The sequence below is a fragment of the Rhincodon typus genome, chromosome 14 (assembly GCF_021869965.1).
Source record: "Rhincodon typus isolate 14 chromosome 14, sRhiTyp1.1, whole genome shotgun sequence".
Lineage (NCBI taxonomy): Eukaryota > Metazoa > Chordata > Chondrichthyes > Orectolobiformes > Rhincodontidae > Rhincodon > Rhincodon typus.
The window spans coordinates 120,978-135,319 of NC_063345.1; the positions used below are offsets into that span (position 1 = coordinate 120,978).

Consider the following 14,342-nt stretch of genomic DNA (forward strand, 5'->3'; position numbering starts at 1 on the left):
ATTTAAATGGTCATTGGATAAACATATGGATGATAATGGAATAGTTTCGGTTAGATGGGCTTCAGATTGGTTTCACAGGTCGGCGCAACATCGAGGGCCGAAGGGCCTGTACTGTGCTGTACTGTTCTACGTTCTATGAGGAGATATGCAATTCAGAATAAGTATTGCCAGAAAAGGTGGCAATATATGGAATTCATGATGAGAAGAGCAAAGTTCCATTTATATAAAGTGAGGTTAGTTCCAGAAATATTGTTTATCCTTGGTAATTGTCAGAAATCACATGACACCAGATTATCGGCCAACAGGTTTAACTCTGAAAGCTTGTGTTTTCAAATAAACCTGTTTGATTATAACCTGGTGTTGTGTGATTTCTGACCTTGTCCACCCAAGTCCAACACTGGCACCTCTACATCATATCCTTGGTAATGACATAGCTGGATCATAGGTGGGTGTGATGCCTACTTTGGTTAAAAAGCCAGCGTCAAATCAGGCAACTGAGGTGTTATGGGAAGTATATCCTGGGATTTGTCCTGACTGTATGGTAACAAGGTCACAAAGCCACAAGCAGAAACAGGAGAAGAAATCAACGATAAAGTTAAGGAAATTGAAGTTCAATAGTCAGAAACTATGTTTGATCAAATGGTTGAGATAAAACAAGAACAATTGGAGGACAAAGTGGATATTTTTAGTTCAAAAGAAATTCGCTGAATTGCAACAGATTACATCAATAACATCAGTTATTCAAGCAAGCTACGGATAGATTAGGAATAAACAATTCAAATCCACTGTGTACCATGTAGAATCACAGAGAGCATTAGAACAGTGGCATCAAACTTTAAGACCAGGTTGAGGACTTATTGGCGAAGCCTATCCAGATGATTGGGGTGAGGGAATTCCATTTGTACTTTTTGCACTTAGGGATGCACCTAATGAATCAACTAAATTCAGTCCATTTGAATTGGTTTTTGGGCATGAGCTGAGAGGACCACTGAAATTGGTCAGTCAGCATTCAGATATCGCATTTTTGAATTATGTATCAAAAGAACAAACAGAGCAGATGAGTTAGCAGATAAGAAATCAAAAATTTCTCATTTTACTAGTGGAGGTAAAGTGTTCATTTCATTCCCAGTGATAGATGAACCTTTAAAGGCAAGGATTACTGCACCTTATCAAATTGAAAGGAAATTGAGTGAGGTGAATTATTTGATAAGAATGCCAGATAGAAAGAAATCTCAGGTGTATCCTGTGAATATGCTCAGACGACATTTTGATAGGGAAGGAAAGCAAAAGGAGAATGTGTTACTGGTTACAACAGAGTGAAGAACCAAGTTCAGTGGATTCTGAATTGGATTGGTCAATGAGGAAGTTCTCAAAAATTAGGATAAATTATCAAGTTTCCTTCCCGAAGAAAATCGAAATACCTGAAAAAGTTATTACAATCAGAGTCAGAGTTGAACAGCACGGAAATAGATCCTTTGGTCCAATTTGTTCATGCCAATCAGATATCCTAAATTAATCTAGGCCCATTTGCCAGCAATTGGCCTATAACCTTCTAAAGCCTTCCTATTCAAATACCCATCCGGAGTCCTTTTAAGTGTTGTTCCTCTGGCAGTTTATTCCATACATGCACCATCCTTAGGTCCCTTTTATTCCTTTCCGCTCTCACCTTAAACCTATGCCCTCTAGTTTTGGGCTCCTCTACCTTGGGTAAAACACCTTGGCTATTCACCCTATCCATGCCCCTCATGATTTTATAAACCTTTATAAGGTCACTCCTCAGCCTGCAATGCTCCAGGGAAAATAGCCCCAGCCTGTTCAGCCTCTCCTTATAGTTCAAACCCTTCAAACCTGGCAACATTCTTATAAATTTCTTCTGCACCCTTTCAAGTTTAACAATGTCTTTCCTATAGCAAGGAGACTAGAGCTGAATGCAGTATTCCAAAACTGGCCTAACCAATGTCCTGTACAGCCGCAACACGACCTCCCAACTCCTATACTTAATGCTCTGACCAAAAAAGGCAAGCATACCAAATGCCTTCTTCACTACCCTCTCTACCTGCAAGGAACTATGAACCTGCACCCCAAAGGTCTCTGTTTGGCAACACTCCCCAGGGCCTCACCATTATTAAGTGTATAAGTTCCTCCCTGATTTGCATTTCCAAAATGCAATACCTCACATTTATCTAAATTAAACTCCATCTGACACTCCTTGGCCCATCTGATCAAGGTCCCGTTGTACTGAGATAACCTCCTTCATTGTCCAGTGACACCACTAATTATGGTGTCATCTGCAAACTCACTAAACATTCCTCCCATATTCACATCCAAATCATTTACATAAATGACAAAATGCAGTGGACCCAGCACCAATCCTTGTGGCACAACACTGGTCACAGGCCTCCTGTCCAAAAAATCCTCCACCACCATCCTCTCTCCTACCTTGGAGCCCATTTGGTATCCAAATGGCTAGCTCTCCCTGGACTCCACATGATCTAACCTTGCTAACCAGTCTATCATGCAAAACCTTGTCAAACATCTTATTGAAGTCTATATAGACAATGTCCACACTCTGCCTTCATCAATCTTCCTTGTCACGTCTTCGAAAAACTCAATCAAATTAGTGAGACGTGATTTCCCATGCACAAAGCCATGTTGAATATCCCTAATCAGTCCTTGCCTTCCAAATACATGTCGATCCTGTCCCTCAGAATCCACTTCAACAACTTACCCACTACTGATGTCAAGATCACCAGTCTATGGTTCCCTGGCATTTCTTTACCAACTCTCTTAAACAATGGTACCACATCAGCCATCATCCAGTCTTCTGGTACCTCACCCACAGCTATTGATAATACAAATCATATAGGGAGATACGTGGAATAAGCTGGGAAGTACTAATCTGATTATACGTGATGTAGATATAGGAAATGTTGTTCCAATTAAATAACATCCTTATCGACTTACCCCTGTTAAGTTGGCACAGGCTCAAAAAAAAGAGATTTATTGTGCTTCAGCATGCATTCAAAGGTGGAAATGACTATTATGAGCGGGCATAATTTTAAGGTGATTCCAGGAAGGTATGGGGGGGATGTCAGAGGTAGGATCTCCACACAGTGGGCGTGTGGAATGCGCTGCCAGCAGTGGTAGTGGAGTCAGATACTTTAGAGACTTTTAAGCGACTCTTGGATAGGCACATGGAGGATAGTAAAATGTAGGGTATGCAGGGTAGATTGATCTTAGTAGGATAATATCGTGGGCCGAAGGGCCTGTACTGTTATGTGTTCTATAACCCAAGTGAGTTGCATTAACTAGAGCTCACCCATGGTAATAGTGCCAAAACCAGATGGTATCCAGTGATTATGTGTGGACTAATATAAAGTCAATGCAGTTACAAAATCTGATTTATATTCTATTCCATATTTGGAAGGCTGTATTGAATCATAGAATCCCTACAGTGTGGAAACAGGCCCTTCGGCCCAATAAGTCCACACTGACCCTCCGAGCATCCCACCCAGACCCTGCCCCTATAATCCACCTAATCTACACATCCCTGAACATTACCGGCAAGTTAGCATGGCCAATCCACCTAGCCTGCACATCTTTGGATTGTGGGAGGAAACCGGAGCACCCGGAGGAAACCCACGCAGACACGGGGAGAATGTGCAAATTCCACACAGACAGTCACCCAAGGGTGAAATTCGAACCCGGATCCCTGGCGCTGAGAGGCAGCATTGCTAACCACTGTGCCACCGTGCCGCCCCAAAGGTGGGACAAGCAACTTGTATTTCTAAGTTGAACTCACTAATAGTATACTGGTAGGTACCTTTATCCGAAAGAGTGGAGGAAATTTAGGCATTCATAATGCCAAGAGAACTGTACTCGTTAAAAGTAATGCCATTTGGTATGAAAAGTGTGCCAGCCACATTTTAAAGATCAACCAATAACGTTATTCTGGGATTACCCAAGTATGGGATACATTGGCGATTTTTAGTTACACCTGGAAGGAATATTTTGAATATCAATCGGAATTACTCGAATGAATTCAGAAGGCGGGCTTGGTGATAAGCCTGGCTAAGAGTAAGTTTGCAAAAGCCCATGTCACATTCCCGAGCCATGTCATTGGATATGGACAAACGGCCCCACGAGATGTGAAAACACAGGTTTTTTTTTAAAATACATTCATTATCAGGATGAGGGCATTGCTGGCCAGGCAGCATTTATTACCCATCTCTAATTACCCAGAGGGCAGTTCAGAGTCAACCACTTTGTTGTGGGTCTGGAGTCACATGTAGGCCAGACCAGGTAAGGATGGCAGTTTCCTTCCCTAAAGGACATTAGTGAACCAGATGGGCAGTTTCCCATACTATTGGCATAGAGGGAAGTATTATGATTCCTGGGATTGTGTGGTTTTTATTGGAAATTTGTTCTGAATGTTAACAGCGTGGTTGCTCCATTGACAGACTTGTTGAAGAAATGCAGAAAATTTCAGTGGACAGAGGAATGTCAGAAAGCATTTGACAGCCTGAAAGCTGTGGTAATTACTGTGCTAGTGTTAGCCACACCTAATTACACAAAGCCATTCAAGGTGGCTATTAATAGGAGTGATGTGGGTGTCCATGCTGAACTCTCGCAAGGGGACAATAAGAAGATAGAAAGACCTACTGGGCGTTTTTCCAGAAAACTGAATAATCATCAACAGAAATACTCCCCAGTTGAGAAGAAGACCTCAAGTTTGGAGCTGGCATTGCAACATTTCAGCATTTATATTGCCAGTAATGTGTCTGAGACAATTATATATGCTGATCATAACCTCTTGTAGTGTTTCAGAAAATTTAAGGATCAAAATACCAGACTATTTAGATGCAGCTTATTATTGCAGCCAATTAATTTGAAAATTAAATTTGTGGCAGGATGACAGAATGTAATTACCAATGCTGTGTCGTGACTTTGATGAACGGAGGTGGTGTTCGGTGGAGAGAAAAAAAATCCTGAAACGGATGGTATGAGTGAATGTTTGCATGCTTAGAATCAATGTAATGTATATGTATTGTAGTGTACTACTGGAATAAAGCTAAAGGTTTTTTGAAAACGAAGCCATCTTTGTATATTGATGGTTCGTCTCTTTTTAAAAGGGGAGATGTGATGATACTGTGGCTTTAAGAGGTGAATTTTGTCCTGTCTTTTCACCCCCCCCACAAAGAAACGGTGAGACAGTGGTGCCAAAGCCAATAAAGTAAGCAGCTTGTGAGGTCTTGTTTTTTCTTTTATAAAGTTAGAACAACAGGAGCAACCTGAATGCGGGGGTTCTAGCTCCCAAAGGGCAAGGAATTTTAGTCTTAGCTTTCAGTAGTTGCTGGGGTCTTAAAGCTGGATGTGGAAGCTAATATTCCTCTCTGTTACGGCTAAAAGCTGGAGATGTCTTTCTGCTGCTAGAATTGCATGTGACACAATCTACTTTACTGAACTTTCCTTTGCCAAGGGTGGGTTTATGGCATATTATTATATTGGAACAGTTAATTAGTAGTAGTTAATACATATATTATTTTGTTAAGCATTTTGATGAAGTTACAGTTAAGACAATTCTTTTATTTTTATTTTGTCTGTATTTTAACTAGTGTAAAATAAATAAAAACTAAAGTGTTTTGCTTAAAGTCGAGTAGTTTGACCAATCAAATTGCATCTGAAACACAACGCTTTAACCTTTTATTTTAAAGTTAAGTGTAAGGTCTAGGCTATCTTCTGAATACATTTTGAGGGGATTTGGTCTTGTCCATAATGGTTGGGAGAACAAAGTGGCAAAATCAAAATGGAATTATACTGGGATTATACGCATTGGAATTCAGAAGAATGAGGGGAGATCTTATAGAAACATATAAGATTATGAAGGGAATACATAAGGTGGTGGAGGCAGGGAGGTTGTTTCCGCTAGCAGGTGAAACATCGCCTCAAAATAAAGGGAAGCAGATGTAGGACTGAGGTCAGGAGGAACTTCTTCACCTAAAGGGTTGTGAATCTGTGGAATTCCCTGCCCAGTGAAGCGGTTGAAGCTACCTCGCTGAATGTTTCAAGGCAAGGCTAGATAAATTTTGAACAGTAAAGGAATTGAGGGTAATGGTGAGCAGGTGGGTAAGTGGAGCTGAGTCTCAAAAAGATCAGCCATGATCTTATTAAATGGCAGGGCAGGCTCGAGGGGCCAGATGGCCTACTCCTGCTCCTAGTTCTTATGTTCTTATGAATCAGAAGGGGAAATATAGCACTGTATCCCCAATGGGTCTGTTTTATATTATTTTCTAATCAACCTGCTCAGGGATCTAGCAGATGGGACTTGAACCCAGGCCATGTGGCTCAGAGATAGGGACCAACACAGCACCACAAGAGCCCCCAGGTGTGCTTTATTTATCATTCCATTTAAATCTCACCATCTATCAAGGTGGGTTTTGAACCCATATCCTCCTACATTAGCACAGGGATCTGTATTACTAGCTTAGTGACATTACCACTACACCACCACTGCCCCAAAATCTGCACCAAGCAATGATTTTATCCCTGGACGCTCAGATGATAAAATCTGATGCTCTACCGACTGAGCTATCGAGGCTCATCTGGGTCTGTCCTTTTTTTTTTAAAGCATATATATATATATCTGGACGTACTATCACACAGAACCAAACAACTTACCCACAACCAAATCACCATGGCTTTTCTTTTTGTTTTTAACTACTAACCACCACCAGAAATCATCTATGTAGTGAATTAAATATTTACAAGCACAGCTCATTATGGGTAATACAAATCATCAAAAGTCTGGGAGAGAGTAGGAACAACTGGAAGTGGCTAAATAAAAATGGCATTGGACAGGGAAATAAAACACTATCTCCCCATAGTGTCCACCTCTCCATAAAGACATCGAGGGCATTGATGGACACCACACGCTCCCGCTCCAAGAATGCAACGGCACGAACGTAATCACTAAAGAGGGACAGTCAGTTGGCAGATATAGAAGTGTGAGGTTATGCACTTTGATAAGAAGAATATATGCGCAGATTATTTTTTTAAGTGGGGAAAGGCTTTGGAAATCTGAAGCACAAAGGCACCTGGGAGTCCTACTTCAGGATTCTCATAAGGTTAACATGGAGGTTCAATTGGCAGTTAGGAAGGCAAATGCAACGTTTGCATTAATTTCAAGAGGGCTAGAATACAAGAGCAGAAATGTACTGCTGAGGAATACTGAGAAGTTCTGGGCCCTGTATTTAAACAAGGATGTGCTGACACTATTGGGGGTCCAGAGGAGCTTTACAGAATGATCCCGGGGTGAAGGGTTTGTCAGGCAAGGAGTGATTGAGGACTCCCATGGCGGGGTGTGTGTGTGTGTGTGTGTGTGTGTGTGTGTGTGTGTGTGTGTGTGCGGGGTGGGGGGGCAGTATGGTGTGCAAATGGGGTGCGGACTCGTTGAAATTTACAGAATACTGATAGGCCTGAATACAGCGGATGTACAGAAGATATCTCCATTAGTAGGTGAGACTAGTACACAGCCTCACAGTGAAGAGATGATTGTTTAGAACTGAGATGAGGGCGAACTTCTTCAGTTAGTGGGTGGTAAACTTACTGCAGAGGCCAAGTCATTGAGTGTACTTGAGACAGAGATAGATAGGTTCTTAAATGGTAAGGATATCAAGGGTTATGGGGAGAAGGCAAGAGAATGGGGTTGAGAAACAAATCAGCTATGACCGAATGGCAGAGCAGATCAATGGGCCGATTGGCTTAATTCTGCTCTTATGCCTTATGGTTAATTTCAATGAGGTGAGAATAGACCTGGCCCAGATAACTTGGAATCAAAGATATGCAGGCAAATTTGTGATGGAACAATGAATTATCTTTAAAACAGGAGATAGAAATATACTTCGACCATAGTCGAACTATGAGATCAAAATGTAGGACAAAAAGCCACAAGTCCCTCGATGGTGGAAGAAATCAAGTAATACAAAACAGAAAAAGCATGCGTATGTCAGGTGGATAACACAAGTGAGAAAGTTCAGAGGACAAGTAAAAAACTATTAAAACAATTAAAGACAGAAGACAAGGAGAGACTAGCAGGTCATCGACAAAGGAATCCAAAAGTCTCCTAGAGGCATGAAGAGCATGTAATGGTGGTTCAGATTAATCCCTGGGATCGGAGGATTGTCTTATCTGGCAACTTGAAGAATTATAAACGATCCAACTGAAACTTTGAAAATTCTTACAGAGTGTGACAAGGTGAATATAGCTAAGCTGTTTCCCCTATCTGGTGATTCTACAACCTGGGGACATAACCTCAGAATAAGAGATAAGTATTAAAGTATTCAGCCTGGAGCTCAGTGACCAGTGGTGTTCCGCAGGGATCTGTTCTGGGACCTCTGCTCTTTGTGATCTTTATAAATGACTTGGATGAGGAAGTGGAAGGGTGGGTTAGTAAGTTTGTCAATGACACGAAGGTTGGAGGAGTTGTGGATAGTGTTGGAGGGCTGTTGTAGGTTGCAGCGGGATGTTGACAGGATGCAGAGCTGGGCAAAGAAGTGACAGATGGAATTCAACCCAGAAAAGTATGAAGTGATTCATTTTGGAAGGTAAAATTTGAATGTAGAATACAGGGTTAATGGCAGGATTCTTGGCAGTGTGGAGGAACAGAGCGATCTTGGGATTCACGTCCATACATCCCTCAAAGTTGCTACCCAAATTGATAGGGTTGTAAAGGCAGCATACAGTGTGTTGGCTTTCATTAGCAGGGGAATGGAGTTTAAGAGCAGCGAGGTTATGCTGCAGCTCTATTAAACTCTGGTTAGACCACACTTGGAATATTGTGTTCAGTTCTGGTCACCTCATTGTAGGAAGGATGTGGAAGCTTTAGAGAGGGTGCAGAGGAGACTTACCAGGATGCTGTCTGGACTGGAGGGCAGGTCTTATGAGGAAAGGTTGAGGGAGTTAGGGCTTTTTTCATTGGAGCGATGGAGGATGAGAGGTGACTTGATAGAGGTGTACAAGATGATGAGAGGCAAAGATAGAGTGGAGAGTCAGAGACATTTTCCCAGGGCAGAAATGACTATTACGAGGGGGCATAATTTTAAGGTGATTGGAGGAAGGTATAGGGGAGATGTCAGAGGTAGGCTCTTCACACAGAAAGTGGTGGGTGCATGGAATGCACTGCTGGCAGTGGTAGTGGAATCACATACATTACGGTCATTCAAGCGGCTCTTGGATAGGCATATGGAGGATAGTAAAATGTAGGCTATCGCAGGGTAATTTGATCTTTGAGTAGGCTAATAGGTCGGCACAACATTGTGGGCTGAAAGGCCTGTTATGTTCTATGTTCTTTGTTCTACGCTGTACACTCTACAAGTTAATTAGATGAGGAGGAATTTCTTCACAAAGAGGGTGGTGAATTATTGGAATTTGCTAGCCCAGAGGCTGTGGAAGCTCAATCATTGAGCATTTAAATTCAATAATTGATAGATTTCTGGAGACTAACAACATCAAGGATGTGGAATTGGCATGGAGAAGTACCACTGAGGAAATGGTCAACCATGATCTAATTGAATGGAGCAGGTATGATGGGCTGAATGGTCCACTCCCATTCCTATCTTCCTATGTAGAAGTTTTGAAAAAGGAGTTGGATTGAAAAGGGAATTTATAAATGAAAGTGGGCGCATTGCTGATGTTCTAACTATGTACTTTGCTTCTGTCTTTCCCAGGGAAGATGATGCTGCCCAAGTCATATTGGGGAGGCAATGGCCTAGTGGTATTATCACAGGACTATTAATCTAGAAACTCAGCTAATGTTCTGGGGACCTGGGTTAAAATTCTGCCATGACAGATGGTGGAATTTGAATTCAATAAAAATCTGGAATTAAGGGTTTAATGATGAAACCATTGCTGATTGTCAGAAAAATCCATCTGGGTCCATACTTGGTCTTGCTTATGGTGTGACTCCAGACTAACAGCAATGTGGCTGACTCTTAACCGCCTTCTGGACAATTAGGAATGGACAATAAATGCTGGCCCAGCTAGCAATGCTGTCATCCCATGATTGAATTTTAAAAAATGAATTTAAAGGTACCTCAGAATCTGCACTAACATCTTATGTGGGACCTTATCAAAAACCTTCTTGGAATCCATCCACTGGTTCTCCCTCATCTATTCTGCTAGGTACATCCTCAAAGAAATCCAAGTGATTAATTCAATGTGATTTTCTCTTCATATACCCATGCTTAACATTCCAAGCTTTAACACTTTTATAATAGTCTCTAGCATTTTCCCCACTACTGTTAGATTAACCTTATCTGCTGGTGTTGCCACTTTCAGGGAGCTATATATCCCAAGATCCCACTGTATGCCAATGTTCCCAAGGTTCCAACCATTTACAGCTATACTTTCCTCTGGCATTTGACCTCCCAAAATGCATCACCTCAGACTTGTCCAGATCACTCCATCTGCCAGGTCTCCATCCAACTTTCCAGCTGATCTATCCCACTACATCCTTTGATATCGTTCCTCACTATCCACAACTCCTCCAATATTCCTACCACCTTCAAGCTTACTAATCAGACCACTGACATTTTCACCCAAATCATTTATATATATTACAAACAAAGAGGTCTCAGCACGGAGCCTTGCAGAGAACCACTGGTCACAGACCTCCAGTCAGAAATACACACCACCAAAGCCAACCTCAGTCTTCCATTTTGTCAATTTTGTATCCAACTTGCCAACTCACCACGGATTCCATGTGGTTTGATGTTATGGGCCAACCTTGTCAAATGCTTTACTAAAAGTCCATGTAGACAACATCGACGGTCTTAACCTCATGAATTATCTTTTCGCTTCCTCAAAAAACTCAGTCAGGTTTCAGAGCTAAGACGTCCTTGCTTAAGCCATGCTGACTATCCATAATAATTCCATTCTTTTCCAAATGCAAGTAAATCCTGTCCCTAAGAAACTTTGTCAATAAATTTCCCAACACTGGTTTAAGGCTCACTGGCCTGTAATTTCCTGGATTATCCCTGTTGCCCTTCTTGAACAAATGAACATTAGCTATTCTCCAGTCTTCTGGGACCTCACCAATGACTACAGAGGATACAAAGATAAATCGGTCAAGGCCCCAGTAATTTCCCCCATTGCCTCATTCAGTATGCTGGGATCGATCCCAACAGGCTGTGGGGACTCACCTACATTAATATTTTCCAACACCACCTGCTTCTTGATTTTAATATGCCCTAAAGTATTAACAGACCCCTTATCATCCATGCCTTTCTCCTTGGTGAATAGGGACCTGGATTCATACAGTGCAGAAAAGGCCCTTCCGCCCATCGAGTTTGCACCAATAATAAAGATGCGCTAATCCCAATTTCCTGCACTTGTTCTATATCCTTGAATGTTATGATATTTGACATACTCCTCCAAATCTCCTGAAAATTTTAATGTTTCCAGCCTCCACTACCTTCACAGGCGGTGCATTCCAGATTCCCACCACCCTCTGAGTGAAAATGTTTTTTTCCTAAATCCCCTCTGAATCTGTTGTCCTTTACCCTAAAGCTACGCTCTCGCATGATTGATCACTCAACGAAGGAGAATAGCTGCTCTCTATTCACCTTGTCCATACCCCTCCATAAACTTATACGCCTCAATCATACCCCACTTCAGCCTTCTCTGCTCCGAAGAAAACAACCTGAGCCTATCTAGTCTCTCTTTATAGCTCAATTTCTCCATCCCAGGCAACATCCTGGTGAACCCCCTCTAGTGCTATCACATCCTTCCTGTAGTGAGGTAACCAGAACTGCACACAGTACTCCACCTGCAGCCTGAACAACACTCTGTACAGCTCTGTTTACCTCCTTGCTATCATACTCAATGCCACGACCGATGAAAGCAAGTGTCCCATATACCTTAATTATCTTATTCACGCGCTCTGCCTACTTCAGGGATCTGTGAATAATAACCCCAAGATTCCTGCGTTCCTCTGAGCTACTCAGTGTCCTGCCATTCATTAAAACACTCCCTCAGCTTGTTTCTTCTTCCAGAGTGCATCACCTTGGGTTAAATATCATGTGCCACTGGTCTGCCCACCTGAACAACCCTTCCATAGTTTCCTGTAACCAACAACCTTCTCCTTTGGTATTCATCACTCTACCATTCTTTACCACTGTCTGCAAATTTCCTTAACATTCCCATATTCTATATAATTTACATATATAACAAATAATAAATGTCCCAGTACTGATCCTTGTGGTACACAGCTGGATACCAGCCTCCAGTTATTCAAACAGCTCAATACAAAAGCTTAAAAACACATGTCAACAGGTTCAAGAACAGCTCCCTCCCCACTATTATAAGACTTCTGAATGAACCCCACAAATTTCAAATATAAATGTTGATCTTGCTTTTCGTACACCTTCTTTGTAGCCATAACTTGGTATTCCTTGCCCTGTTCAATCACCCTATGATCTATGTCTTTGATGTTATGATCTACTGTACTGCAAAATAAAACTTTTCACTGTACTCACGTACACGTGACAATAATAAATCAAATCACTACTCTTTGTGATCTATTACTAAGCCAGTTTCTGATCCATCTCACCAAGTTTCATTCAATTCTACATGCTTTAACCTTCTAGTCTCCAATGTGGGACGTCGTCAAAAGCGTTGCTAAAATCAATATAAACTATACCAACTGAACTTCCGTCACCCAATTCATCTAACAACACACATAAATTCCCTCCATTCTCCTTAAGTGGGCCTACCCTTTCCCTGGTTACTCTCTGGTTCCTAATATAGGTGTAAAATGCCTTGGAATTCTCCTTACTCCTACTTGCCAAAGACATTTCATGGTCATTTCTATGCCTAATTTCTTTTCTCAGTTCTTTTCTGATTCCATTATATGCAAGGGCCTTGATTGATTTCTGTCTCCTTAACTTTCTATATGCTTCCTTTTCCTTTTTAACTAAAGGCTTTGACAAGGTGCCGCACAGGAGGCTGCTGAGTAAGATAAGGGCCCATGCTGTTAGAGGCAAGGTGCTAGCATGGATAGAAGATTGGCTGTCTGGCAGAAAGCAGACAGTGGGGATAAAAGGGTCTTTCTCAGGATGGCAGCTGGTGACAAGTGGTGTTCCACGAGGGTCAGTGCTGGGACCACAACTTTTCACTGTATACAGTAATGATCTAGATGAAGGAACTGAGGGCATTCTGGCTAAGTTTTCGGACGATTCAAAGATAGATGGAGGGACAGGTAGTATTGAGGATGTGGGGAGGCTGCAGTAGGATTTGGACAGGATAGGAGAGTGGGCAGAGAAGTGGCAGATGGAGTACAAATGTGGGAAAGTGTGTGGTCATGCACTTTGGTAAGAAGAATCGAGGTATGGACTATTTTCTAAATGGGGAGAAAATTCAGGAATCTCAAGTGCAGAGAGACTTGGGGGTTCTAGTCCAGGATTCTCTCAAACTAAACTTGCAAGTTGAGTCAGTAGTTAGGAAGGCAAATGCAACTTTGGCATTTATTTTGAAACGACTTGAATATAAAAGTAGGGAAGTACTTCTGAGACTCTAAGGCTCTGGTCAGGCCACATTTGGAGTATCGTGCACAGTTGTGGACCCCATATCTCAGGAAAGATGTACTGGCCCTGGAGAGGGTTCAGAGGAGATTCACGAGAATGGCCCCAGGAATGAAAAGCTTGACATATGAGGAAGGTTTGAGGACTCTGGGTCTATACTCGATGGAGTTTAGAAGGATTCGGGGGGATCTAATTGAAACTTACAGATACTGAATAGCCTGGACAGAGTGGATGTTGGGAAGATGTTTCCATTGGTATGAGAGACTAGGACCCAAAAGGCACAGCCTTAGAGTAAAGGGAAGACCTTTTAGAACGGAGAGAAGGAGAAACTTAAAGGTTGAGAGAACTAGGGCTTTTCTCTTGAGAACGACGAAGGATGAGAGGTGACTTGATAGAGGTGTACAAAATGATCAGAGGTATAGATAGAGTGGACAGCCAGAAACTCTTTCCTAGGGTGGACGTCGCTATTACGAGGGGGCATAGTTTTAACGAGAGTGGAGGTAGATAGCAGGGAGACGTCAGAGGTAGGTTCTTTACTCAGAGTGGTAGGAGCGTGGAATGCATTGCCGGAGAGGGTAGTGGAGTCGGCCTCATTAGTGGCATTTAAGCAGCTATTAGAAAGGTATATGGATGATTATATAAGGTAGGGGTGGAGGTTAGACAGACCTTAGGATTAGGGTAAAAGTTCAGTACAACATCGTGGGCCGAAGGGCCTGTGGTGTTCTAAGTCCTAGTCCTAAGTGTTCTAAGTCCTAGTCCTAAGTG

General features: G+C 42.1%; 1 protein-coding gene across 1 annotated transcript in view; it reads right to left on the reverse strand.

Annotated features, from left to right (window-relative positions):
- Window positions 1–14,342, reverse strand: part of gpc4 (glypican 4) — a 97,192-nt gene that overhangs the window by 45,037 nt on the left and 37,813 nt on the right. The window lies entirely within an intron of this gene.